General features: G+C 42.0%; 1 protein-coding gene across 1 annotated transcript in view; it reads left to right on the top strand.

Moving 5' to 3' along the window:
* Positions 1-11,306: 11,306 nt before the first annotated feature.
* The window catches only part of LOC140481656 (uncharacterized), a 51,754-nt gene continuing 39,887 nt past the window's right edge, over positions 11,307-23,173 (top strand). Inside the window, exon 1 of the transcript XR_011961581.1 lies at positions 11,307-11,879. The gene's annotated coding sequence lies outside the window, so the exon portion shown is untranslated. The remainder of the gene's footprint in view (positions 11,880-23,173) is intronic.

Consider the following 23,173-nt stretch of genomic DNA (forward strand, 5'->3'; position numbering starts at 1 on the left):
AGGATCCTCAGCCATTCATTGTATGTTCGGCCTACCATTCCAGGGATCATCCATGTGAATTTCTTCTGGACATGCTCCATTGCCCGTATATCCTTCCTGAAGTGTGGGGCCCAGGACACAGTATTCTAAATGGGGCCTAACCAAACTTTATAAAGTCTCAGAAGCACATTGCTGCTTTTATATTCCAAACCTCTTGAGATAAATGTCCGAGACGTCATGACTGAGTGAAGCTGGAATGATCCACTTGTCATCAAACACCAATAAGTAATCTGTCTATCATGGTGAAAAGCTGTTGTTGCTCAAGTCTTCATGGTTAGCCCATTGGACATTTTGTCTGGTCAGCCTTGCATAGAACACCAGAAAATGGCAACACATTCCAGGCCTTCTCTACGCTCCTTTCAAATTTGATTGAGCATGTTTGGATTGTTCATCTCTGGATAACCGTGGCCTGATTTTGTGAATCACGTTCACAGCAAATTCCTGATTAAATGCTTTAAGGCTGTGGACAGTCATTCTAGAAGATGGCGTGTGGTGTTTTTTGCAGCATACTCTGCATATATTCATTCTTGTGCACAAACCTCGCAAAACGGAGATGAAATTTCTGTAGTCGTGAAAACGTTATTACAAACTCCTTCCCATCTCACAAGGAAACAGATGGTTTGTGGTCAATCTGAATGAAATTTTTCAGGCCAAAGATATTCTCTGAAAATCTTTCGCATATCCATGTGCCTGAGACAATCTCCTTCTTGCTCTATATCTCTGTATTAGATCTTTATGTCTAACAATGGGCTAGAGACATAACAGCCCAGTGTTCAGCACCCATCCAGTTGTGAAACAGCTCTGCCCCCATGCCCTTAGCTGAAGTCACTGCTGTTACAGTAATTGGAAGGAATGGTGGATTGTAGTGGCCTGGACATCTGTAAATATCAGAGTCGAGAGTGTGGTGCTAGAAAAGCACAGCAGGTCAGGAAGCATCCGAAGAGCAGGGAATCGATGCTTCGGGCATAAGCCCTTCAACAGGAAGGCCATTCTTGATGAAGGACTTTTGCCCGAAACAGTGATTCTCCTGCTCCGCGGATCTGATCTCCAGCATCTGCAGACCTCACTTTCTCTCATCTGTAAATATTAGTATGGGTTTGATCTTTTGGAAAGCAGTTTCTTGAAGTGAATCCCAGGACAATCCTTGTACATTTTTGAGGAGCTGTCTCGAGCATTCAGTTGTTATTGTCAAGTGTTGAAAATGTTTTGACAATGTTTTTACCTTTCTGGTAAACCTGCACTGTGCTGCCATCAAGGTCAATAGATTCTTCCTAAGGGGCTACAAATGGTCACAATCTTTCACATGTGCTTTAACCAGAGTTCTGTATAACTCAAGCATGACTTCTATTGCCTTTTGTATCTAGAGGCTTAAAACTGAAATCTGATTATTTTCTGTGTATATACATGACAGTTAAGGATCTCCCTACCTGAACTCAGCCTCATTGGACTCTCCCTATTTCTAGCTTTCTACCATCTGAAAACTATCTTTCGTGTATTTTTATGTTACATTTAGTCACATGTAAAGCCATCTGCTTTAAATCATTTATTTAATCTATCAATGTCTCTTTGTAATTCTATGTTTCTGTGTACAATGCTAATAATTCTGCCTGTGTCAGTGTCTTATTCAAATTTGGTAATGTGGCTTTCTATGCCACCATCTAGGTCACTAATAAATATGAATAATTGGAGCCCTGACAGATCCTGTATATCCTTGTGGGATACTGCTCATCATATCCTGCCCATTATCACTAGTTGTGGTCTCCTGCTGCTCAACCAACTTACCACAGTCAAAAATATGCCTTCATTTACTTGGCTAAAAATCACACAACACAAGGTTATAACCAGCTCCTCCACTTCATTTACTTGGGCTTCAACACAGCCAAAAATCCCTTTTAGAACGTAGAACAGTACAGCCCTGATGCCAATCTTTTATCACACTCTAAGATCAAGCTAACCTACATACCCTTTATTTTACTTTCATCCATGTGCTGATCTAAGAGTCGCTTAAATGTCCCTAATGTATTGAGTCTACTACCACTGCTGGCAGTGCATTCTATACACCCACCACTCTCTGTGTAAACGACCTACCTTTAACATCTCCACTAAACCTTCCTCCAATTACCTTCAAATTATGTCTCCTTGTGGTAGACATTTCTGCCGATGGGAAAACGTCTCTGGCTATCCACTCTATCGATGCCTCTTTCATCTTGTACACCTCTATCAAATGGCCTCTCACTCTTCTTCGCTCCAATGGGAAAAGCCTTAACTCCCATAACCTTTCTTCATAAGTCATGTCCTCTAGTCCAGGCAGCATCCTCTGCACCCTCTCTAAAGCTTCCACATCTTTCTCTTCATGAGGCGACCAGAACTGAACACAATATTCCAAGTGTGGTCGAACTGGGGCCCTATAGAGCTGCAGCATAACCTCGCAACTCTTAAACTCAATCCCCCTGCTAATGAAAGCCAACACACCATTTGCCTTCTTAACAACCCTAGCAACCTGGGTGGCAACGTTGAGGGATCTGTGCCGCCACACTGCCTACTTTTAACCCTGTACAGAGGAACTTCGATAATCCGGTATTCAATTATCCAAATTTCGGATTATCTGGCAAGATTGTAGGTCCTGATACTTGGCTAAACTATGTTATTCAGTATTTGATTATCCAAATATTCAATTATCTGACAAAATACTCCCCACCCATGTCGTTCAGATAATCAAGGTTCCTCTGTAATCTGCATTCAAATTTGACCTTCCAAAATGAATCACTTCACACTTTTCCAGGTTGAACTCCATCTGCCACTTCTCAGCATCCTGTCAGTGTCCCATTGCAACCTAAAACAGCCCTCCACATTATCCACAACTCCATCAATCTTTGTGCCATTGGCAAACTTACTAATTCACCTTTCACTTCCTCATCCAAGTCATTTATAAAAATCACAAAGAGCAGAGGTCCCAGAACTGATCCCTGTGGAACACTGCTGGTCACTGAGCTCCAGGCTGAATGCATTCCATCTACTATCACTCTCTGTCTTCTATGGGCCAGCCAATTCTGTATCCAGGCAGCCAAACTTTCCAGTATCTCATGCCTCCTTACTTTCTGAATGAGCCTACCATGGGGAACCTTATCAAATGCCTTGCTAAAAGCCATGTACATCACATCCACTGCTCTACCTTCATCAATGTTTTTTCTCGCATCCTCAATGCATACAATAAGGCTTGTGAGGCATGACCTGCCCCTCACAAAGCCATGCTGGGGATTATCTCTAATCAAACTATGGTTTTCCAAAGAAATGACAAATCCTGTCTCTCGGAATCCTCTCCAATAATTTACCCACCACAGATGAAACACTGACTAGTCTGTAATTCCCAGGATTACCCCGTCCCTTTCTTGGACAAAGGAATAACATTTGCCACCCTCCAATCATCTGGCACTACTCCAGAGGACAGTGAGGATGCGAAGGTCATCGCCAAAGGCACAGCAATCCCTTCACTCACTTCCTGTAGAAACCTTGGGTATATCCCATCTGGTCCTGGACACTCATCTATCCTTACATTTTCAAAATTTTCAGTATATCCTCTTTCATAACATCAATCTGTTCAAGCATATCAGCCTGTTTCACACTGTCCTCACAAATGGACCTCTCACTTATGAAGCAAAGTATTCATTAAAGATCTCCCCTCCCTCCTCTGATTCCGGACACAACTTCCCTCCACTGGCCTTGAATGGCCCTACCCTCACTCTGGCCATACTCTTGTTCCTTACATAAGTGTAGAATGCCTTATGATTTTCCTTAATACTACCCGCTAAAATTTTTCCATGCCCCCTTCTAGCTCTCCTCAGTCCATTTTTCAGTCCCTTCCTGGCTGCCTTGTAACCCTGTAAAGCTCCATCTGATCCTTGCCTCCTCAACCTTCAGTTAGCTTCCTTCTTCCTCTTGACTAGATGTTCCACATCCCTTGTCACCCAAGGCTCCTTCACCCTACCATCCCTTCCTTGCCTCAGTGGGACAAACCTATCCAGCACTCACAGCAAGTGCTCCCAAAACAACCTCCACATTTCTGCCATGCATTTCCCAGAGAACATCTGTTCCCAATTTAGACACCCCCGTTTCTGCTTAATAGCATTGTAATTCCCCCTCCCCCAATTAAATATTTTCCCATACCATCTGCTCCTATCCCTCTTCATGACTATAGTGAAGGTCAGGGAGTTGTGATCAATATCACCGAAATGCTCCCCCACTGAGAAATCTGACACCTGACCTGATTCATTGTCAAATACAAAATCCAACATGGCCTCCCGCCCAGTCAGCCTATCTACATGTTGAGTCAGGAACCCTTCCTGGACACACCTGTCAAAAACTGCTCCATCCAAACTTTTTGAACTAAGGAGGTTCTAATCAATATTAGGGAAGTTAAAGTCACCCATGACAACAACCCTGTTACTTCTGCACATTTCCAAATTCTGCCTCCCAATCTGTGTCTCTGTTGGTGCTGGGGCGTCTGTAGAAAACTCCCAATAAAGTAACTACTCCTTTCCTGTTTCTGACTTCCACCAATATTGACTCTGTAAATAAACCTTCCTTGACAACCTCCCTTTCTGCAGCTGTGATACTATCCCTGATTAGTAATGCCACTCCCCATGTCTTCTACCTCCCTCCCTTATCCTTTTGAAACATCCAAACCCTGGAACATCCAACAACACTCCTGCCTTTGTGATATCCAAGTCTCCGTAATGAACACAATATCTTAGCTCCAAGTACTGATCCATGCTCTAAGTTCATCACCTTTATTCCTGATACTTCTTGTGTTAAAATAGACACACTTCAACCCACTGACTGCAACTTTGCCCTGTCAACTGTCTATCCTTCCTCACAGACTCTGCATGCTGTATTTGCCGGTTCACCAACTACCCCATCCTCTGATCCTTAACTCTAATTCTCATCACCCTGTCAATCTAGTTTAAACCCTCCTAAAGAGATCTAGCAAACCTCCTACCCAGTATATTGGTGCCCCTCCTGTTCAGGTGCAACCCCGTCCTTCTTGTACAGGTCCCACCTTCCCGAGAAGGTATCCCAATGATCCATATATCTGAAGCCCTCCCTCCTACACCACAGCCCTACAGCCATGTGTTGATCTGCACTCTCTCTCTGTTCCTAGCCTCACTAGCCCAATGGCACCAGTAGCAATCCTTAGATTACTCCTCTGCTTTTGGGGGAATTTATCACACACATTTTACAAATCCATCCATTGATATCCTCCTTTCTGCTAGTTTAATCACTCATCAAAAGGTCTGATCCTATTTATCAGGCTTGTCCTATCTTTTGGATCTCTCTGTTTAGCTGAAAATTAAAAGGTGTTCAATCACCCTATCCTTAAGTATAGACTGTAGCAAATTGCCAATGGCAGATGTTAGGCAGCTGGTCTCTCATTCCATGGTTTTCCTCTCTCACATCATAAAAAGTAGAGTAATATGTTTTCAGCAAGTTTTCAGTCTGAAGAACAGTTCTTGAATTGAAGGAGTTTTGGACGATTATAGTTGGGGCAATGCAATATTCTCATCTATTTCCTGAAAGCATCCCCCCGCCCCCGAAGGAAACTTTCTTTTCCCAGGAACTTGCACTTTTTTGTGCTATTGTTGTCTTCATTACCACTATTCTGCTTAAGTAAATGTGAATGATCTTACGATCTTAATTTAAAGAAAGTAAGTAATTTATACATGTAAGATGGGATTTGATAGGAAGAATTTGTAGATAAAAACCAAAAGAACTGCAGATGCTGCAAATCCGAAAGAAAAACAGAGGTCACTGGAAAAGCTCAGCAGGTTTGTCAGTATCTGTGGAGTGAACTCAGAGTTAATGTTTCAGATCTGGTGACCCCCTCCTCAGAACCATTCATTCAGTTCATCAATTGCATTGCAATTTCTGGAATTTTGTTGTGTGCAAAAAAGCAAGTGAGGTTCCTTCATTATAACAAGGTCTATATTTCAGAAGTCCTTATTTGCGTTTAAATTGTTTTGAAATATCTAATATCAAAAAAGGGACTATACAAATGCAGATTTGTACTTTTGCCAACTGGCCACCAGTTATACATCATCCAACAACATTAAAATATATTATCCAGTAATTTTCTGCATCTCATTGCAGTCCACTCGAGATAACTTAATATCCAGTTTTCCTATGTTAAACGTTGACATAAAATAAAATGGAAAAATGGGCACACACTTGGCGTTGTACAATACATGCCCAAACCATAAAATCCAAGGATCTACATATCTGAATAATTGTGGTCAGCTGGCAGTGTAAGTCACATCTCCGAAGACTTATGGAGAAAATAATTTCAAGCCAACTCTCTTCCTTGAAGCAACTTACAGAAAAGCTCAGAGAGAGGTCTGGAGCAGCTGACATAGCCAGAATATGAGTCGGAGTGTTATCATGTGGAATTCAATGAGATAGGGAGCAGGAGGATGAGCAAAAAATATTCTGAACTTGACAGATTGTTAGTGGCTGCTGAAGAATCTCAGCCCCATTAATTGCTGACTTCTTGAAAGGGTCCTTCATTAGATCTTAGGTTCTAACATTAGTTAATAAAAATGCTTTGTTTAGCCATCCACAGGAGATTTCTAAAAATGGAACTCAGAAACGAACTGTGGAACTAACACTTGTCCACTTGGGTCCAGATCACGCCACTGTTAAATTGGTACATTTTTCATCCATTCTATGCTCAAAAACATAAAATATTCATACTAATTCCTAACCACAAAAACACTTAACTACCTGTGGGCCAACTTTTGGAAGACATGACATTGTGCAACGTTATATGTTAATGTGGATTGTCCACTTTTCAATCCACATTTTTCCTCCATTTCTGTGACTTTCAATACTGATATTGTGTGGTTCCCTACATGTGCAACGATCTTGTGAATTTTGGAAAGCATTAGCAATATTTGTGTTATAGTCTCAATCACTAAAACTGAGCAGAGTTGATGTTTCCATCCCAGTTTGTTGTTCTGTTTCTCTATTAACAAAATGTCTTTAAAAATAATTAATCCTCAATGAAAATTGATGCACAGGATATAGCCCAAGGAGAAACTTATTAGGTCTTGGTAAAAGTGCAGTTCTGGATCTGGAACATGGAAAATTTTCAAGGATCCTTTAAGATTGGGCAAATTAAATATTTTTAAAAGGAATGCTGTAAGTTATTTTATTTAGAAAGTTATTGTGTTTTCTATTCATTTGCAGGATCTGGGCATTATTGGCTGGCCAGTATTTATTGCCTAGCCCGAGTTGCCCTTGGTGGTAGTGAGCTACCTCCTGGAACTACTGCAGTCCATCTGCTATGGATTGATCCACAATGGCACTAGGGAGGGAATTCCAGGATGTTGATTCAGCGATGGTGAAGGAACAGGGATATATTTCCAAGTCAGGATGGTCTGTGGCTTGGTATTCCCATGTATCTGCTGCCCTTATCCTTCTAGGTGGAAGTGGTTGTGGTTTTGGAAGATACTGTCTGAAGAGCTTTGGTGAATTTCTGCAGTGCATTATACATAGTACACACTGCAGAAAAGTTGGTATCAGGGATGGAGGCAGTGGATGCTTGAGAAATTGTTTTAGAAATATTGTGAACTGTTGGGTGCGATTCTTTAAAACTGTTGAAATACGAGTAGAGTTTTCTCTACTTATGAGTAGAGTAATATGAGTAGAAAATAGAGAAATATGAGTAGAGTAAGAATCCCCCTCATTGACGACATTTCATCCTTCAACACTATTATCCCCTCGAGACTGATTAACTTAGTGATCTCAAACTAAACCCCACTCTCTGTAACTGGATCCTCAGTTTCCTGACCCACAGGCCACAATCAGTGAAGATTGGGGACAATATTTCATCTTCACTAACACTCAACACTAGAGCCCCCCAGGGGTGGGTACTCAGCCCGCTACTGTACTCATTGTATACCCATGGCTGTGTTGCCAAATACCAGACTAACGCCATTTACAAGTTCACTGATGACACCACCATAGTCAGTTGAATCTCATATGGCGACAAAACAGACTACAGACGGGAGGTGGAAGACCTGGAAAAATGGTGCACTGAGAGCAACCTAGCTCTCAATGCCGGCAAAACCAACGAACTCATTATTGTCTTTCGGTGGGATGTTACTCATGCCCCCCTACACATTAACAGCACGTGGTGGAACGAGTGGAGAGTGGTCATCAACAACAAGCTTTCTTGGACTCTTCATGTGGATGCACTGGTTACAAAGGCCCAACAACATCTCTTCTTCCTCAGGCAGCTGAGGAAATTTGGCATGACGGTGAATATCCTTGCCAACTTTTATAGGTGTACCATCGAGAGCATTCTGTCTGGATGTATCCCGACCTGGTATGGCAACTGTACCATTCAAGATCGGAAACAGCTACAGAGAGAGGTGAACTCAGCCTGGACAATCACAAAGGCCAACCTCCCATCTATAGAATCCATCCACCACGCCCGCTGTCATGGAAAGGCTGTCAGCATTCTTAAAGATCCATCCCACCCTGGCAATGTTTATCTACAACCTCAGCTATTGAGGATAAGGTACAGAAGCCTGAACACACACACCAGCCGGTTTTGAAACAGGTTCTGCCCTATTGTTGTTAGAATACTGTACCTGTGGTTTTGTTTACCTATTATTTACTTATCTATGCTATTTAACTCTGTGATCTGCCTGTATTGCTTGCAAGACAAAGCTTTTCACTGTGCCTCGGTATACGTGACAATAAATTCAATTCAATTCAATTCAATTTACATAGGACCATATGCTTCTTCCCCACTGTTATCAGACTTGTAAACGGACCTCTTAGAGGTGATCTATTCCTGCACTTTCTCTGTTGGTGTAATCTGCATTTTTTTCTATTAACCTGATGAATTTATGTGAGGTTTGATTTGCCTGAATAACACGCAATTCAATAATTTTCACTGTATCTCGGTACATGTGACAATAATAAATCAAATAAATCAGGACAATTCACGAACCAATGGATCAGACTATTGAATGTGACAATGGAAGTTATGGTGAAGAAGGTCCAGGAAAGGAACATTGTGTATCTGCAGTGGCTAAAGGAACTCACATGAACTCAGCATGCTCTCCTGATGCAGCGGTAACTCTGCTTGTCTTATGTTCTCCTCATGTCTGTCATCCAGATCTTGAAGGACCATTCGCAAGAAACCCAAAACTAACACACACCTTTCTTTCTCATGATAAGTAGCACAACACTAACCTCATTTCTCAGAGAATTTCAAGAATAAATGTTGTTTGAATGTTGGTGAAGTTTTAATGAAGTATCCCAAATTGTCCCCAAAGTGATTCAGAGATACTGACTGAAGACAAAATGGCAGCAATCACAGCGGGTCATGCAGCATCCATGGAGAGAGAGCAAGCTAACGTTTCAAGTCTCGATGACTCTTCATCAGAGCTGACATGAAGTGTAGAGGGGGCAACATTTATGCAATTCATGTGGGGGTGGAGTGCTGGGGGAGTAAGGATGTTGGCAGTACAGATTAAGTGATTGGAATGTTAGAATGGCAGAACAATGGTGTGTCTACTTGACAGACTGGAAAGGACAGTCCCACTGGAGTGGGGGGGTGGGGGGGGAGGGCGAGAGGATATGATGACAAAAGAATGCAATAAATAAATGAAAGGGGATGGGCATGAGTTCACAATCTGAAGGCATTGAACTTGGTATTAAGTCCAGAAGGTTGTAAAGTGCCTAGTCTGAAGATAAGCCGTTGTTCCTTCAGCTTGGGCTCTGATTTACTGGATTATGGCAGCATGCCGAGGAGAGACAAGCAGGCATGTGAGCAGGATGCTGTGTTAAAATGACCGGCTACAGGAATGTTGGGGTCATGCTTGTGTGTGGACTAGAGGTATTCTGCAAAATGGTCACCCAGTCTGCATTTGGTTTTTCCAATGTAGAGTAGGCCACATTGCATGCAGCAAATGCAAAACATAATACTGGAGGAGGTACGGGTGAAATGCTGCTTCACCTGGAAAGAGTGTTTAGGCCTTGGATGGAGGAGGTAAATGGGCAAATCTTGCACCTTCAGTGGTTACATGGTGTGGGATTTAGGTAAAGCAGTGTTACTTTTGCAATCATAATTGTTTTACGCAAGGTAAATGAACTCACACCAGTGTATAATTGTTTCAGCCAAGAGCTGAGTTAACAAGAATGAAAACTATATGAAGGAAATATATATTTGCTTTTGTATTAGCTAAAATGTGCATGCAAGAATGAAAAGTGCCTGCAATGGTAGATGTTACAGACAAATAGATAAGGTGCTGTGAGGGGAGGGGATTAAGCTAGATATGCCTGTACAAACTTCATTTCTCACACATGGGAAGGTGCCGTGGGAACAAGGGTTGGTGACAGTGGTCAAAGAATGGATTAGGAGTATTATTATTGGTAGTAGTACCATTTTGGTGCAATATTTGGAAACTGGTTTAAAATATGAAGTTGCACTGATGGCTCACTGGATTGGCTATTCTAAAATGCCCAGTTACAAGGACTGCATGGAGGGAGGGATTGCTGGATGGGATGCTGTTTGGAAGGTCAGTGTGGATTCAATAGACTAAATGGCCTGCTTCCATGCTGCAGGGATTCTGTGATTCTTTGTGCTGAAATGGGGAAAGCCCATGCTACCTTCTAACTCAGTGGGTCGAAATAATTTTGCAAAATGTGGATCATTAGGTCCACAAACTGTGCGAAGGCTGACACTTACTTACTGCCACACCTTTGAACTTTCGTTTCCTGCAAGTGAAAGCAAACTATCGCAAACATGGATTGAACTTTTTCCCAACTGCCCTGTTATCCCAGCTCTGCTACAGTGACCCCTCTCTCCCTGGTCCCACAAGGTGCCTCATGGTCCGCTTTGCAGCATCCTCGGGAGGGCGGGGCCAGTGGCACCTGTCAATGGGCGTCACACCTTGGCGCCAACCATGAGATAGGAAAGGTGGGGAGGGGTGCAGTCTGAGAAACGTCCCAACATTTATTTTGAAAGATTGGGAAATAAACACAGCGCCTGGAGCACCAAAGTGAATTGTGATTAATGTGTTTGAAGCGTGGCATTGTTTCCTGTCGCCTTTGTGAATACAGTTGACATGTATTCCCTAGGCTCACATTGCCCCTCACCCCTTGGTCCCGGGGATGTTTTGAGCCGCTGTGACTAAACAGTGAGCCTAAGGTGATGTGAGCTCAGGGCGGCGGGTGGTGCCACGGGTATGGTGGCTATGTCGTTATTATCGGCATTGGCTGTCGGCGTTGAGGCTGATAAGTGTTATATCTGCGTGTTTTTTGAAAGAAGAACAAGTATAGATAGTTGGTTTCGTTTGTTATTTGTTAGTTACACGTAGGTTGTAGGGTTTTATCGGTGATATTGAAGGCTTCCCTGAGGTCAGCGGGTGCGCTGGCCTACGGCCTACCCAGCCGCCATGTGGCTGCGGCTGCTCGAGTTGCTTGGCCTGGAACCGGCTCCTGAATCTTCCACGTGGTCATGGTGGTGGCAGTCTTGGTGGGGGATGGGGTCGTGGTGGTGGACGTCGTGGTGGCGCGCCGAACCGCCGCCCAAATCCCACTTCACCATCTTCAGCGAAGTCGTCGTCGACCTGGTGTCGCTGCTGTGGACCACGAACCTGGGCATCGTGACCTCGGTGTGCGCCGGCCTGGTGGTGTCCGTCTGCCTCCTGGCGCTGCTCACCGTCCACCTCAGCAGGTACCTCCGATCGAGAAAAGGCAAGATGACCAGCAGTACCACCGGCTCCATGAAGTCCGCAAAATCGACAACTCCTCGCTCTCAGTGCCGCAAGGTGCGTGCCCCCCTCCCTCCTTCCCTCCCTCCTCGAGGAGTGGGGGGGGGGGGGGATGGTTCTGATTTCATTTAGTTAGCAACCAAACCGTCCATGTGAATGGGTCACCACCTCCTGATTACAGCAAGGGATTGGGGGGGGGCGAGAGTACTACAGCTTGGGAAGGGATATGTTGGCCTTGGAGGTGGGGCAGGGAAAGGGGTTTTACAGGAATGATACCTGATTTCCAGGGGTTTAAGGGAAGAGATTACACAAATTTTTATCTTGAACTTGGAAGGCTTCGGGGTGAGCTGGTGGAAGTCTTCAAGGGTTTCAAGGTGAGGGGGCACATTTCTGAGTTGAGCAAGGTTTAAAAAAAACATTGAGGGACGCAGAAGGTGTTGCGCATGTGGGATGAACATCTGAAGAAGTGATGGATGGGGGTACATTTATGATTAAAAGACATTTGGATAGGTATATGAATAGGAAAGGTTTGTAGGGACAGGAGCAGGCAGGTTAGAAAACAGGATAGATAAACCATTCCCACTGGTTGGGATTCTGAACTATGGGGCATAGTCTGAAAATTACAGATTGTTATAGTAGGAAGCACCTCTGTAGACAAAGGGTGATAGATATTTGGAATTTTGTACCACTGACGGCAGTGGATGCTACTTGTTAATTTTAAATCTGAGATCAATAATTGTTTTGTCAAGTAAAGGTATTGAAGAATATGGCATTAGTCCACAGATCAGCCAAGATCTTATTGAATGGTGGAACAGGCTCAAGGGAATTAATGACTTTGTCCTGTTCCTGTGTTCTTATCCATGGAGAGAAAGCAGAGTTAACAACATTTTAGGTCCAGTGATCCCCTCTTCAGAATGTCTTCAAACAACCCCTCCCAAAAGAAATGCATAAAATGCAACTAAATCAGCCCTAGTACCATGAGTTGGTGTGGACAACTGGTGAAGCCTTAACTCCAGGCAACTGCCCTCCACCCTGCCTAATGCTGCCAGACCTGCTGAGTTTTTCCATCATTTTCTGTTTTTGTTTCAGATTTCCAGCACCTGAAATTAAACCAGCAATGACATGTTGTCCATTTCATCTTCTCATTGAGTCTGCCCTCCACATTCCAGCCACCAATCGACTGTTATAATCACAGTTTTTATGTGGGTGGTCCAGACCAGTGGTCTTCTGGGATGTGCTAGTGGGGAATTCAGCAGTAGAAATGATGATGAACGTCAAGAGACATTCTTGGATTCTCTCTTGTTTGGAACGATCATTGTCTGGCACATGTGTGGTTTAATTTGAATGCTTACTTGCCCTTACTGCATAGGCTAGGGCTGTTTTCCCTGGAGCTTGGAGGCTGAGGAGTGACCTTAAAGAAGTTTATAAAATCATGAAGGGCATGGATAGGGTGAGTAGCCAAAGTCTTTTCCCTGTGGTAGGTGAGTCCAAAACTAGGGGGCATGGCTTTAAGGTGAGAGGGGAAAGATTTAAAAGAGACCTAAGGGGGGGGGGGGGGGGGGGAACCTTTTTTTTCAAGCAGAGAGTCATGCATGAATGGAATGAGCTGCCTGAGGAAGTGGTGGAGGCTGGCACAATTACAATATTTAAAAGGCATTTGGATGGGTATATGAATAGGAAGGGTTTAGAGGGACATGGGCCAAATGCTGGCAAGTGGGGTTACATTAATTTAGGATATCTGGTCAGCATGGACAAGTTGGGCCGAAAGGTCTGTTTCCATGCTGGACATCTCTATGACTGTAATTGGTCACTGACTGCTTCAGTAATTGAGATGTCATGAATGGTGTTTAACATTTTGCAATTACCAGTGGATATTGTCACCTCTGACCGTATGATGGTGGGAAGATTATCTTAATTGAGAACTAGATATAGGATCAGTCAGGGTAGAGATTAAAAATAGTAAAGAGTAGTTTATTGTCCCCACCCCTAACAGTACCTACACTGTGTAAAATGGGGTATACAAGATTAATTTGTGGGAAGTTTTAGAAAAGTGCTATAATCATGGATTATTTTAATAAGAGTTTAGATGAATCAGACTGGCAAAAGTATGCTGGAAAATGTTTTTTGGGTGTATCTGTGGGAAGAAAGCAAAGTTAATATTTTAAGTTTGGTGATTCTTCAGAACCCTAATGAGGCTAGGATTGATTAATGACCTTTTGTATTAAAGAGAACATTAGGCAATAATGATTACATTGTGATTGAGGGTGAGAGAAGTATAGGTCCAATACTAATATATTAAACTTAAAACATAATAAATGAAGACAGTTGGCTTAAGTGATTTAGGAAAATAGGTTAAGATAGGAAAGGATGTTAAAGCTAGTATCAGATTGGTAGAAAAATCATACAGTACTGTGTATAGATCAGTAGGATTTCAGGAAGTCTTGACAGATTTTAGGATTTGGAGATGCTGGTGTTGGGCTGGGGTGTACAAAGTTAAAAATCACACAACACCAGGTTATAGTCCAACAGGTTTAATTGGAAGCACACTAGCTTTTGGAGTGCTGCTCCTTCATCAGGTGATTTTAGGAACTAGCAATAAATGGTGAAAGAAATTAGAGTATGAGAGAAAACTAATTAGGAAGGATGCAAGAGTTTCTGAGAGTAGTTAGGAGAATAAAGTAATCAAAATGAGTGTTTGTCCTTTTAGAAAGAGACTGGAGAAACAATTTTGAGAAAGAAATGGCACAAACAGTGAACAAATATTGTGTCTGCCTTCATTGTTGAAGACATATAAGGATGCTTTCCTTAATTGGGCAGTGCATTGAGTGTAGGAGTTGCGGTCATTTCGTGGTTCTAAAGGATATTGATTAAGCCAGTTCTGAAATCCTGCTTTCAGTCCTGGTCTCCCTGCTATTGGAATGTCATTGTAAAACTTGAAAGGGTTCAGGAAAAAAATGTGCAAGGCTGTTGTTGGGCTTGGAGGGTTTGAGCTGTGGGGAAAGGCTGAATAGGCTGGGGCTTTTTTTCCCTGGAGCATTGGACGCTGAGAGATGATCTTATAGAGGTTTGTAAAGTCATGAGGGGCAAGGATAAGGTAAACAGCCAAAGTCTTTTTCCCATGTTAGGTGGGTCCAAAACTAGAGAGCATCGGTTTAAGGTGAGAGGGAAAAGATTTAAAAGGAATCTGAAGGGCAACGTTTTCAAGCTGAATGTGGTACGTATATGGAATAAGCTGCCAGAGGAAATATGGAGGCTGGTACAATTACAACATTTTAAAGGCATAATTGGGTACATGATTAGGAAAGGTTTAGAAGGATCTGGGCCAAGTGTTAGCAAATAAGAGTAGATTAATGGAAGTGAAAGCGCTGAACCTGAAAAAGAAAACCATCACTAGGGAAAAGGCGCTTGGAAGACTTTGAATCTAAAGCCGAAACATCTCTTTCCCTCCAATGGCCCACATCCTAAGGTCTTAAGGGAGTTGCAAAGAGAGTAGATGTGTTGGTTGTGAGCTTCCGAAATTCCCTCTGTTCTGTCAGTGTTCCAATTGTTAGGTTCTTTTCCTGAGGGTTCGCACATACCAACTTCTGCAAACAGTTAAAGTTTATTAAAGCTTGTACAAGCCAGGTGACACACCCCACCCCACGCGAGGTTGAGTCAAAATGAGGCCCTGAACAAAGAAAATACATCCCCTTTATACAGGTCAGTGTCAATGCCTGGCCACTCCCTCACAGTCACATGCCACTCAAGACAACCCCCAGCTATTCCCTCAGTCACATGTTACCCCAGGTACAATGGTAGGATGAGATCATCCTTTGAGATGATGCAAATGCCCTGGGGAATCTGACTCCATTATTCACCAAGCCAATGCAGGTGTGACATATCTCTGGCCAGAAAGCATTTCTGAATGGAAGGGATTGAACAATAGTTTAACTTGACAATAGCAAGGGGGAGTAGTAGTAAATGACTGTCTGTCTAATTGGGGTGTGGGTGATTTGCATTCTTGCCTGACTGTTGTCCCCACCCAAAGATAGTGCAGTTTAACCCTTTAATATTACATTAATGTCCAGATAGATTCCCACTTAATCTTTTAACATAACACAATGGATGTTTGGGAAATGCCTAGTGGAACACATCTATTCAAGAAAGGTGGAAGAGAAAGCAGGATACTGAAGCTCAGTTTTCTTAATGCCTGTCAAAGGAAAAATGTTGGAATCACTTACTGAGGAGGTATGATAAGACATGTGGAAAATCATTCTGGGATCGTGAATTCTGAAATCCAGTTCAAGTTAATTGTAACATTCGGGGTCAATCTAAATAAAAGACCACTTCAGGTTCAATTTAGCTTAATTAAGTTTACCAATTTTGTAAGTCATTAAAATAAGTAAAACAAACTACACAACCAGTTAGTGGACTCAGTCACTTCAATGAAATGGGAGTACTTTCTCTTTAGGCATTTTTAAATTGTTTCCAAACTACAACCCTTTGTATGATGACCGATATCTGTGAAGGTGTCTACTTAGTAAATACAGAACAGTATTTTTCCAGTGATTAATGATTCAAAATGTTCTGAATGACCTGCTCAAAAATGAAGAAAACTTACAAAACTAATAAATACACCATTCAGCCAAATTGTAATTCTTTTATATGTTTGGATGGACATACATATGTCCATAGGCTTGCTACAAACTTTGTTACAAAAGAAAAACATTTTAAGATGTACACTGTTTTTGAGTAACAGCTTTTCACCTTCAAGCATTTCCATGTGTCTAAGTTTAGTGTGTCCTGAGTCATGAATCAATGAAACTATAAAACTGACTGACATTCCCTCTACAGGTACTGTTTTAACAACTAGCCATAATTAAATTGTAATTCTTCTTTATTTGACTAAGTCAATCTTGATTTTGAATAATAACTATCCTGCAGAATCAGACCAGACACAATATGTTTATATGCAAAGTTGTGTTTATCTAATTCATTAGAGTACTTTTGGATAAAGAGAAACCTATAAATATATACTTGGATTTCAAAAAGTGTTTGATAGGTGCCATTTGATAAGGTACAGAATCAGAGTTCATGATATGGTGGAGGTCAGTTTAGGATAGAGAAATAATTAGCTAACAGGAAGCAGCCTTGGGAATATGTGGATTTTTTCAGCTTGATAAACTGTGACTGGTAGAGTGTAACAGAGGTGCCGGGGACACAACATTTTAAAATACATTTTAAGTGATTTGGAAGAAAGGACTTAATTTGTTAATGATACAAAGATATGTAAGTCAGTTGTCAAGAAGATACAAAGCATTTGCATAGGTGAGTGGGCAGAATATTGGAAGCTGGAATATAATTTAGGAAAGTGTCAACTTGTCAGTTTGACAGGAAAAATAAAACGGAATTTTATTCAAATGGAAATAAATTTCAGAACTCGACTGGACTGAGAGGTCTAGATGGCTGAATATGTACAGATTAGTTATGTGGCTGCCCAAGTGATTAGGAAGGCAGGTGGGAATGTGAGTGTTTATTGCAAAAGAATATAAGGTGAAACTCAATGAACAAAATGAATGTCCAACAACAGAAGCTGTGTGCAGTAGAAATGGCTCAATGATCATTGCAACCAACAAATCAGATCTAAACTCTGGAGTCCTGCCACATCCAGGCGTGAATGATGGTGGACAGTTAAACAACTAACAGGTGGAGGTTGCACAATACACTCATCCTCCAAACAGGTGGGGCCCAGTAAATCTGTACAAAACACAAAACTGAAGCTCTTGTATTCATCTTCAACTAGAGGTGCCAGATGGCGATCCACCTTGGCTTCCTTCAGAAGTCCCCAGCATCAGACACAAAAGTCTGCAACTAATTCAATTCATTCCAAGTAATAACAGAAAACACTGAGGACACTGGAGATATTCATGGGCCCTGACAGCATTCCCATTATGACATTGAACTAGCTGTGGTCCTAAATAAGCTGTGCCAATACAGCTAGAACTGGAATCCAACCAACAAAGTGGACAGTTGCCCAGGTATATCCATAGAAATGACACAACACAGAAGTTAAAAATCACACAACAGTAGGTTTAATTGGAAGCACTAGCTTTTGGAGCGCTGCTCCTTCATCAGGTGGTTGTGGAGTACACAATTATAAAACGCAGAATTTATAGCAAAAGTTTACAGTGTGATGCTACTGAAATTATACATTGAAATATACCTTGAATGTTTGTTGAGTCTCTCATCTGTTAGAATGACACTCAACACCCCCACCCGAGAGACACACAAACACACGTACACACCTACAGAGAAAGACACACCCCCAAACTCTCACATTCATTCTCTCACGGACTTAGACACTTTACACTCACACACACACACACGTACACTCTCTCACAGATACTCTCAACCCCCCCACCCCAGACATACACACACCTACAGACACACACTCACACATTCATCCTCTCACAGACTTAGACCCCTTTAAACTCTCTCACGCACACACACTTTCTCACACAGACACACTCAACTCCCCCCCCCCCCACCCCAGACGCACACACTCCCACACTCACATCTGCACCCTCTCGCAGACTTCGATCCCTTTTACACTCACACTCTCAAATACACTCACTCTCACACTCTCAACCCCCCCACCCTGGACGCACACAGACGCGCACACACTCTCTCCTACAGAGACACACACTCCCATACTCTCACATACAGATTTAGACCCCTTTACACACTCTTCTCTCACTCGCTCTCTCTCTCTCTCTCACTCACTCACTCACTCTCACAACCCCACGTAAACACACACACACACACACACACCCTCCCTCTCACAGACTTCGACCCCTTTACACTCACACACAAACCCACATGCACACATACACATGTACATTTGTGGGATGAATTTGTACTTGCAGAGTTACATTGTACTTTGCTCAAAAACTGCTTGAATCCATGTTAGACTCTGTTAACTACTTCTTAGATCAGAATCAGTCTAAGCATTATGGGCTGACACCAATTATTACAGTTAACCTGAGAATGTAACTTTTTAAAAAAAACTTTAGTGATTCACATATGAAAGAAGTGAAACTATCATGGTCATTCTAACAGATGAGAGACTTAACAAACAATCAAGGTATTTTTCACTGTATAATTTCAGTTACATCACACTAGAAACTTTTGCTATAAGTTCTGTGTCTTACAATTGTGTGCTCCACAACCACCTGATGAAGGAGCAGTGCTTTGAAAGCTAGTGCTTCCAATTAAACCTGTTGGACTATAACCTGGTGTTGTGTGATTTTTAACTTTATACACCCCAGTCCAATGCCTGCATCTCCAAATCGTGACAATACAGAAGCGGGGCATTCAGCCCATCTTGACCATGTTAACTCATATCTTCCACAAAAAACAAAACTAATCCAAATAGTCTAATTACCACCTTACTTCCAGTCATTTGTAAAGTGAAGGTTTGGTTCATTAACAGCCCTATCACTTCACCTGCTCAGTTTGGAATCTAGAATAAAGTAAGGACTGCAGATGCTGGTGATCAGAGTTGAAGAGTGTGGTGCTGGAAAAGCACAGCAGGTCAGACAGCATCCAAGGAGCAGGAGAATCAATGTTTCCAGCATAAGCTCTTCATCAGTAATCAATTTGGCATCTGCTAGGTTCTTGGTGCTTGACTTCATTAAAGCCTTAGTTCTAACATGGACAGAATAATTGAATGAGTAACTGCCCCAATGTCAAAGTGGCATTTGGCAAATTATGGCATCAAGGAGCCCTAGCAAAATTGTAGCCAATGGGAATCAGAGGGTGAACTCTGATGGTTGGATCCATACTAAGCACAAAGGCAGAATCCATATGCAGTAAGACTGGACAATATTTACATCACAGAGGTACCAGGCAATGACCACATACAACAAGAGAGAATCTATCACCCCATGATGTTTAATGATATTACCTGAGTTAAATCCCCCATGAGCAATTTCCTGGGTGGGAACCTGAACTGGACTAGACATATAAATACCAGGATTATCAGGGGTCATCAAGGCTAGGAATTCGACAGCAACTAAGTCACATCATGACTGTCCAGTGCTCTATAACTGCAGGCTGTAGTTGGGAATGTATTGAAACATTGACTACTGACCTGGAACAGTGCAGCTCCAATAATTCCCAAGAAACCTGACGCTGTATTCAAGACAAAGCAAGCCCAGTTTAGTGGCACCCCATCCACCATCTTTACCATTCATGCACTTTACTACCAAAGCAGCATTATGTATCATCTAAAAGACGCACCATAGTTACTAATCCAACATGACCACCAAAATCTATGAAGTCAACTTGAAAGAATAGTAGATATACCTGCAAGTTTCTCTCCAAGTCACCCACAACCCTGAACTGAAACTATTATTGCCATTCCTTAACATGTACTGCACAAAATCCTCGAATGCCCTTCCAAACAGCTCTACGTCCTAAAGACTGTAGAAATTAAATGAGAGAACTTATAAGTGTCTTGTACAGGGAGATGGGGATTGTTAAGAAATGATGGTGTACACAGATACTGCACCCGTACAGGGACAACATCCAGAATACAGTGGTTTGACCTTTTTAATTGAAGAAGAAAATGCTTATATTCAGAGAAGATTCAATCAATTGGTCTGTGGATTGAAAGCTTGAGCAAGCTTGGTTTATGCCCATTGCACTTCACAAGAATGAGAGGGAATCCTTATTGATCATAAAAGACCCTAAGGAATCTTAACATAGTGGATGTTGAGAGAATGTTGTTCAATGTGGAGTCTGGAACTGGAGACACAATTGAAAAGTTAAGAGTCTTCTATTTATGTTTGAGATGGGGAGAAGTTTCATCCCTCAGTGGGTCATTGGAGAAGAGAATTCCACACACTAGAGAATTGTAAAGGCTAGCTTTTGCATACATTCAAGACTGAGTAAGATATACTGTGTATACTCATATAAAAATTGATCTCATGTAAAAGTTGGCCCCTTATTTTTTGGCCAAAAAATCTTGTATTTTCCATATATTTTGTATAAAAGTCGACAACAATACATCGCATTATAAACCTCTTACAAAGGAAATTGCATATTCCCATTAACCCACTTAAACAAAATCGCATTCATTCATTCATACCAGTAACTCTACTCATCAGTGTTTAATAATTATCACATTTCTATTCATTCACACCTCTACTTAGCCGACTTGGTTTACTACACCACGTTTTGATTGATCCATTCATTCAGACCAATACGAGTCTATTGGTACTTATTGCACTTTGTTCACTATACATCCAAAAGTTAATTTTGTTAAAAAGTTAATCATTTTAATTGTGCCATCTTATCTGAATAAAACTGAGATATATTAGCTACATATATCTTTAGTTCTTTAACAAATTTGTTACTATTGCTGAGCTTCATAGCATACGAGAAGAAATGGGAGGGAAACAAATGAATTTGGTGGGAAAGTTCAAGATGTTTACACATTCAAAATTTAATAAATATTTCATTTTAAATGTGCCATTATACCAGGCCATGATGATGTGGAACATTTTGCAGGATTTCAATGAATCTTTGTTGAACTTTTGTACCGTTATGTATAAATAAACTTGCTACCAGTAATTTTTTACCGTAATTTATTGTGTTTGTCTTCTTTACCTGGGATTAGTTGAGTGATCAAATTGACGTCTGCTCATAATACAGTATTTCAAACTGCATCATGAATTTCAGCCCCTCAAAACTAGTACCTGTGTATTAGTCAGCCCTATAAATTGAACCTTTAAAATAGTCTAAAAAATGTGTCTTTTACATTTGTATGTACTGTATGTATTTGATAAACAAAGCAGTGAAAGGTAATGGGGACAGACAGGAAAGTGGAGTTGAGACCACAGCTAGTTCAGGCATGATATTACTGAATGACAGTATAGAATTTTAAAGGGTCTCCTTCTGCTCCTAAATCTTGTGTGCCATATAAATATCTTGATTTTTTTGTTTTGAAACTTGGCTCTGTCAAGCTGTAATATTGTATCCAAACTTAACATATGTCCATTGGCTATTCAAGGCAGCAAACTGTAAACATAAGTTTTAGGGTTTGATAATGCATTGAAAAGGCATTGGGCTTTCCAGTGTCCCATGAGACAATGGGCGTTACGCAGATGATTCAGTTTGCTTTTCTCCTGAACTACACAATCTATAGAAACCGAAGAAAAGTTACAGCAGAGAAAAAGGCCATTCAGTTTTTTAAGGGAAGGTGATGTTCTCGTGGCATTTTTCACTGGGCTGTTAATCCAGAGACCCAGGTAATAGTCAGGGGACCTGGGTTTGAATCCTTCCATGGCGAAATTTGAGTTCAATAAAAATGTGGAATTAACAGCCTAAGGATGACAATGAGACCATTGTTGATTGTCAGAGAAACCCATTCATGGCTTCAAATCAAAACTGATATAAAAAATATAATTTTAGAATCCACGCTGAATTTCCAGTTTTATCAGTTGCACTGAAATAAATTTCAAAAAGAGCGATCAACCCCTGGCGATTACTGTTGTAGTGAGGTGGGTTAGTTCTGTTAGCTAGGAGAAAGTGGGGACTGCAGATGCTGGAAATCAGAACTGAAAAATATGTTGCTCTCCTCCGCCCTTGAACCCCGCCTCTCCAATTGCCACCAGGACAGAACCCCACTGGTCCTCACCTACCACCCCACCAACCTCCAGATACATCATATCATCCTTCGTCATTTCCGCCACCTCCAAACAGACCCCACCACCAAGGATATATTTCCCTCCCCTCCCCTATCAGTATTGTGGAAAGATCACTCCCTCCGCGACTCCCTCGTCAGGTCCACACCCCCCCACCAACCCAATCTCCACTCCCAGCACCTTCCCCTGCAACTGCAAGAAATGCAAAACTTGCGCCCACACCTCCCCCCTCACTTCCCTCTAAGGCCCCAAGGGATCCTTCCATATCCGTCACAAATTCACTTGCACCTCCACACACATCATTTACTGCATCCGCTGCACCCGATGTGGCCTCCTCTACATTGGGGAGACAGGCCGCCTACTTGCAAAACGTTTTAGGGAACACCTCTGGGACACCCGCACCAACCAACCCAACCGCCCTGTGGCTCAACACTTCAATTCCCCCTCCCACTCTGCCAAGGACATGCAGGTCCTTGACCACCTCCATTGCCAGACCATGGCAACACGATGCCTGGAGGAACAGTGCCTCATCTTCCACCTAGGAACCCTCCAACCATAAGGGATGAATGCAGATTTCTCCAGCTTCCTCATTTCCCCTCCCCCAACCTATTCTCAGTCCCAACTCTCGGACTCAGCACTGCCTTCTTGACCTGCAATCTTCCT

Source organism: Chiloscyllium punctatum, chromosome 9, assembly GCF_047496795.1.
Source record: "Chiloscyllium punctatum isolate Juve2018m chromosome 9, sChiPun1.3, whole genome shotgun sequence".
Lineage (NCBI taxonomy): Eukaryota > Metazoa > Chordata > Chondrichthyes > Orectolobiformes > Hemiscylliidae > Chiloscyllium > Chiloscyllium punctatum.